The following is a 6,526-nucleotide window of genomic DNA, read 5'->3' on the forward strand; positions in this document are numbered from 1 at the left end:
TTCTTATACCCTGAGAACTGTGAAAACCCAACTGGCATTTTATAAAAGTCCTTATTAAGTTCTATGTTTGGGAGAAAATGGGAGGCACCACAATGGTATCTATAGGAAAAATAATAACAACAGCAACAAAAGTAATTTTTAAAAACTTGGCTTTGTGGATACTGTTTTTTTTCCCTTAATTTTGACCAGTCCAAATTTTGTCAGTTGCTACAGTTTTACAATTTCTTCAAAAACAGTGACTAGGTCTCAGGGACCGATGGGTTCCCCTTACATGAATTTATAGTGTATGATATAATCAACTGAAAAATGGGAATAAACAGATTGGTGGCATATTTAAATTAATTTGGCTGCTGCAATTTAATAGGGTTTATATTAAATATGATTGTGCCCAGGACCACATAAAACATGAGTTACAAGGAGCAAGATAAAATGTTCTGGTACATAAGTACCTCAAACTTCACTTAATTAATAGGACTGTAAAGGCAAAAGCCAAAACCAAATCTCAATTGCTGCTTATTCCTGGAGCCAGGAATTGACACATCTTCCTGGCAGCAATTTGTAAACCCAACACTTGCTTTTGCTGTGGCAAGACTTACTCCCCTTTCTCCTCAAAGAAATCATAGTAGTTCTTGGCCTGTTTTCTTGGCTCCTTGAAAGACAGAGGCTAGATCTCTTCAGCTCTTCATGCCCTTCATGAAGAATGTTGGCCTTATGTGGGCCACAGGCTCTTTTCAAATAGGAGAAGTAATAACATTGGTGTTCCCCAGGGCTAGATACTTTACTCATACTCTCCATGAACATTCCTGTTCAGTCCTGTGGTTTAGCTACCTATGGGGTATTGGAATAGACCAGGTTAATGTTGCAAATACAAATATATCTTCATATCTCAGTAGCTTAAAGTGATCGAAATTTTTTTCTAGATGCTCAAAGTGAAATGCAAATGTTTCTGATAGGGTGGCTTGTCTGAGTAGCTCTTTTTCAAATCAGGACTCAGAAATTCTAAGATCCTTCCATTTAATGATGCTGTCATCTTAAATATTCTGAGGGAAGAAAAACTGGAAGGGGAAGAAGAATGTAAAGGATAGCACACCCAATGTTTCAACTACCTTGACCTGGGAGTGACACATATGATTTGTTCACATCCCATTGTCAAAAAAAAAAAAAAAAAGCATCTAGATGAAAGGGATGATGAGGGAATGTAGCCATTGGCTGGGAAACTATTTCCCATTCTACACTGTGGAACAGGAACACAAATACCTCTCTAACCACTTTTGCCTCAGGTTCCCAAATCTGTATTTTACTCAACATTTATTTAGTCATCCATTAAAAAACAAAAAACATTTATTGAGCTTCTGCTCTAAGATAGGCAATGAGAATTTGCAAATGAATCAGGATTTCTACCCTCAAACACACAGCATAGTGGGGCACTTTCACACAAAAGTACACCCGGTTGCTTTCCTCCTGTCAATTTAACAATCACATCATGTCCAATTACCCAAGGACAGAGACTTCTTAGTGACTGGGCTTGAAAACCTTCACACAAATGTGATCTTTTTGTCATTCATGGGCAGGGAGTCAAGTGCTTCCAGAAGAATATTGAACCTCAAGGAGATCCCTCTGTAACCCCAGTTAAGATTCTCTTAACTCTCTCCTATTATTCCTATCCTTGATGATCTTCTTGGCTGTTTCTTTGCCTGGTATTGCTCTCTGAAAGCAAAGACTTAGTATAACTCAGTTAAAAATAAAACCTTTTATAACATCATGATTACATCATTTTCAGCTTAAAACCTTTCAATGGGTCTCATAGCTGAGATCAAACTCTGTACTAACTTCCCTGGCCCATAAAGCCCTTCATGATCTGGCCTTTGTATCCTCATATCCTGCCACTCTCATCACATGCCAGACTCACTGGCTTTGCCAGTCCTCGAATATGCCAAGCTTATTTTTTACCTCTAAATATGCTGTACCCTCTGCTTGGAGCAATTTTTCCACTAATCTTTGCCTAACTTGTGCCCTCCTGTCATTCAGCTGTCGAGTCAAATATCTTCTCTGCAGAGAAGCCTTTCTGACCACCCAGTCAATTCTAGTTTTATTATCCTGTTTTTGCATACTGCATAGCCCTTATAATCATGTGAAATTATCTTCTTTGATTATCTTTGTGTGTCTTGGGGCTGCCTACTCCAACTCTAATGGCTGTTCCATAGCAGCAGGGACTTTGTTTGTCTTGTTCATTTCTCAACTTCCATCATTGGAATAGTGGGACATAGCAGCTTCTTAGCATAGGCTTGTTGCATTGATGTGTGCACGCATGAATAACTGGACATTGTGCCATTACTGAGTTCTTGTCACCACTTTTGTCACTAATGTCAATGCCGTCACCAATTCCATTGCTATCACTGACATTGTCAGTGTCTCCACAGCTCTTTTCCTTTGCTTGCTTTGGACAAATAGACAAGGAAAACTCAGAGCAACACTTTCTCCCTTCTTAAAGTGAAAGTACTTGGTAGTAACTTTGATAATGAGAATCTGAAAATACGTGTGAGATCCAGGAACAAATTTTAAAAACAGTTTATCATAGTGGAAAGAGTTGTCACAATATTCATAAACTCTAGGGCCTACATTCTATTTGTAGATTGAGGATTCTCTGGACTTTAGACACAGTTCTAAAAAGTTAATAGTACTTTCTCTGGACTCATTGTTGGCTCCTCCTCCTTCCATCCCTTAAATATAGATCCCCCACCCCCAGTATTCTGTTCTTAATACTCTTTTTTTCTCTCTTTATATGTTTTCTTTTGATAATTTCACTTGGCTTCAATTATTATCTGTGATATTCGTTCTTAAATCTTTTTGGTAAGGAGCTCCAAATGCCTGCTGGGCAGAGAATGCCACCCAAGTGTTCACCTTCACTCACAAATTCAATGTACCTGAAATGAAACTCATTCATCTGCTTTCTCTTAAACCTCCTCCCACAAACTTGCCCCATATTGACATCTCTATTTTTGTTATAGCCATATTAGCCTGAAGCCTCAAGGTCAAATGCTATCTCTGTTCCTTCCATACAATTGGTGGACATCTGTCAATTCTACTTCCCTAATCTCTCTCCTCTCAATTCTTGCTGCTATGCTCATTGTTCAGATCTCAATGACAATCATCTAAAATAACAATTTTGATTACTAATCCCTTGCTCAAAATCTTCAATTTTTATTTCCTAAGAAGAAGAGCCTTAATTCTTCAGTCTGTCATTCAAGGACGTCCATAGTCTAGACCAACTTTCTTTTCTGATTTTACCTCTTCTTTATACTCTAACTAGAATGAATTCCTTGTATTTCTTTCAATACACTCTAAAACTTATTGCCTACAGGCCTATATTCAATTTTTAAACAAATACTTATTGAGGACCTATTATGTATTAGGTCTTGGCATTTTGCTTATAGTTCTCTTTCTACCTGAAATGCACTTCTTTCCATCTTCATGTTTCCAACCATATCATTTTCAAGACACAGCTCAAATGTTTCCTCCTCCAACTAGTATTTTCTGATACCCTAGCCATAAGTGCTTTTTTTTCCTCCTCAGAATATCCATGACACATTTTCTGTACTGCTCTTACAGCGTGTATTACTCTGCTTATACATGTGTACACAACTCTTTTCTACCATTAGATCAGAAGTACCTCAAGAATGGGAACAGTGTCTGACTCTCTCTGTGGTCCCCACTTTTCACATATTGGCCACTTGATAAATGCTTTTTTTAAAAAAAGATTTTATTTTGTTTATTCATGAGAGAGAGAGAGAGAGAGAGAGAGAGGCAGAGACACAGGCAGAGGGAGAAGCAGGCTCTGCATGAGGAGCCCAATGCGGAACTTGATCTCAGACCTCGGGATCACACCCTGAGCTGAAGGCAGATGCTCAACCGCTGAGCCACCCAAGCATCACAATAAATGTTTAATAAATAAGTAAATGAATGAGTGAGTCTTGAGGCTTGCTTCTCTATTTTCCCACATTGAAAAGAGTGTGTTGCTTGAGGAGGCAAGCATGCTGAGAGTTGGGGTGGTTAACAGACTAGTTAGGAGAAAACTTACAGAAAATCTACACAAAGCTAACACAAAAACTCAAAGACTAGATTGGGACTACTGAGAACATGGAGTCCTGACCACTGCCCTGTGTACCGCCCAATGCAATAATTTTATTTTAGAATGATGAACCTTTGGCACTGCAGAAAGTGGGACTTTGAATATTATTCTCTTTGGGTAACAGGAAAATGTGTAAGCCACCTTGCAGGATTTCATCAAAAATGATTAAAATGATTTTTAAAGTGTTTCTGGGTTTAAAAGGGGCTATATTAAGTTATGTGCAAAGTTCATGTCTGAGGAATACCTCATTTCCAGCAATGCTGGTGGATAAATGAAGCATTACTCTAATAGATTAAACCGCATATTTTGTATATCTAATTTCTCTTTCCATTCCCTTTTCTCCTCAGTATGTTCTGCATAGTGAAGGAGAGAAAGATGCTTTTTAATCCTCTAATTAAATGTCAAACCATTACCCAGGTAGCCATAGCACAGTGTCCTCAGCACATCTGTCAGGGCTGCTATCCATCAACCTTCCCCTTCTAGGCAGAAATGTGATTACTTCTTGGAACAATGTCAACAATTTCTAACTGCAGAAAGTTGATCTAGTTTGATATTACTCACGAAGGGATGTATTACTGGAAACATGATGGATTAAAAAAACAACTATATTCTGATTGTATTTTGGTTAGATCAGAAATCAGTACTCAAAATGTTGACCTTTCTTTTTTCTTTCTGGGCCTCCAGTACACAAATTGTATTAATTGTGTTAATCATACATTTCCTTTTATGGTACTTCATCATCCTTAGATATTGCAGCATTTTATTTATTTATTTACTTATTTATTTATTTTTATTTGTTTGTTTATTAATTATATATAGTAAATATTTGTGACTCCAACACCCAACCTAAAAATTAGCCAAGAATTACCAAGAATTTACATCTACCTATGTGATCTGCTCCCATCTTATCACCTTGCCTTCCCACCCCCCTTTAAGAGAAAACCACTATTCTGGATTTTCTGTTTATCAACTCCATGCTTTTTAAATTATTTCTTTTGCTTTTTAAATACTTTAATTCCATATATATGTACTTCTAAACAATACATTGTTTAGTTTGGCTTATTGCATTTTAATGAAGATATCGGCATCAAATAGTGTTCTGGGACTTGCTTTTTATTACTCAACTTTATATTATATTCATCTATATTGCTTTGTAACTGAAGCTCATTATTTTTCACTGTTAAAGAATATTTCAATCTATGAATAATTATTTATTTTTTCTTCTGTTGCCGAGAATTTGGGTTGTTTCCAATTTTATTTTTTTTGCCTTTACAAACAGTGCTGCTGTGAATATTCTTATACATGTCTTTATGAGCATATGTGCAAGAATTGCTCTTTTGAATCTTGGGCATGCAAATTTTGCACTTTGCCTGTAAATACCAAATTCTTTTTCAAAGTGGTAAACCTATATACACCAGCAATTTCTGAGAAATTGTGTTACTGTTCAGGTTAGTGTAGTCAAATTTATCAATTTTTTTTAATTTTTTTTAATCAATCTTTTTCTTCATGGTTAGTGCTTTTTTGGTGTCTTGTTTAAGAAATTTTTCCTTTATACTGAGGTCACAACAGCATTTCCCTTTATTTTCATCTAAAATCCGTAGTTTTCTTTTGGACATCAGAGTATTAAATCCATCTAGAACTATTTTTTTTTCTGTATAGGGTGGGGTAGGGACCCAATTTCTTTCTTTTTTATTATTTAAATTCAATTAGCCAACATATAGTATATCATCAATTTCAGATGTTGAGTTCAATACCTCATCAGTTGCGTGTAACACCCAGTGCTTATCACATCACGTTTCTTTTTATTGCACTCTAGCTATTGAATAGCCATGAATGCCTTCATATCTATTCTTTTGAATTTATTTTTTCCTCTGAGTCTCCTAGTAAAAATTTCTCTCTAAGAATATCTACCTTGCTCTAATTAAGCTAAGAAAAGTAGGGTTTTCCACACTTAGGTTGGTCTAAGGAGAAGAAAGAGTAGTAGTGGTGGCTACTTTACTACATCTGTTGGGGAGATTGGGGCTGGAATAGCACTATGATCTGCTTTTGAGCACTGACTCAGAAATCAGAGAGCACTAGGTTCAAATCCCACTCTTCCATTTGCAAGCTATAGAACCTAGGGCAGGGTACTTAATCACTTTGAATCTCAGTTTCTTTGAAAGACAAGAGTGAAGATATGCTCACCTTATAAGACCTCAGTGAGAATTAAATGAGAAGGTGAATGTAAAAGACCCAGCTGAAGCCCAGCATACATAGTCTGCTTGAGTAAGGGAGAGCTGGGATTATTATTAGGGCCTTTAGCCCAGCTTGGCTGTCCCTGCCATTTCCATTCTTGTTTGTAAGTGTGATTATGGTAGTTGAAGAGCATATCTATATCCTTAATATATACTTATATAT

Source organism: Canis lupus, chromosome X (assembly GCF_003254725.2).
Source record: "Canis lupus dingo isolate Sandy chromosome X, ASM325472v2, whole genome shotgun sequence".
NCBI lineage: Eukaryota > Metazoa > Chordata > Mammalia > Carnivora > Canidae > Canis > Canis lupus.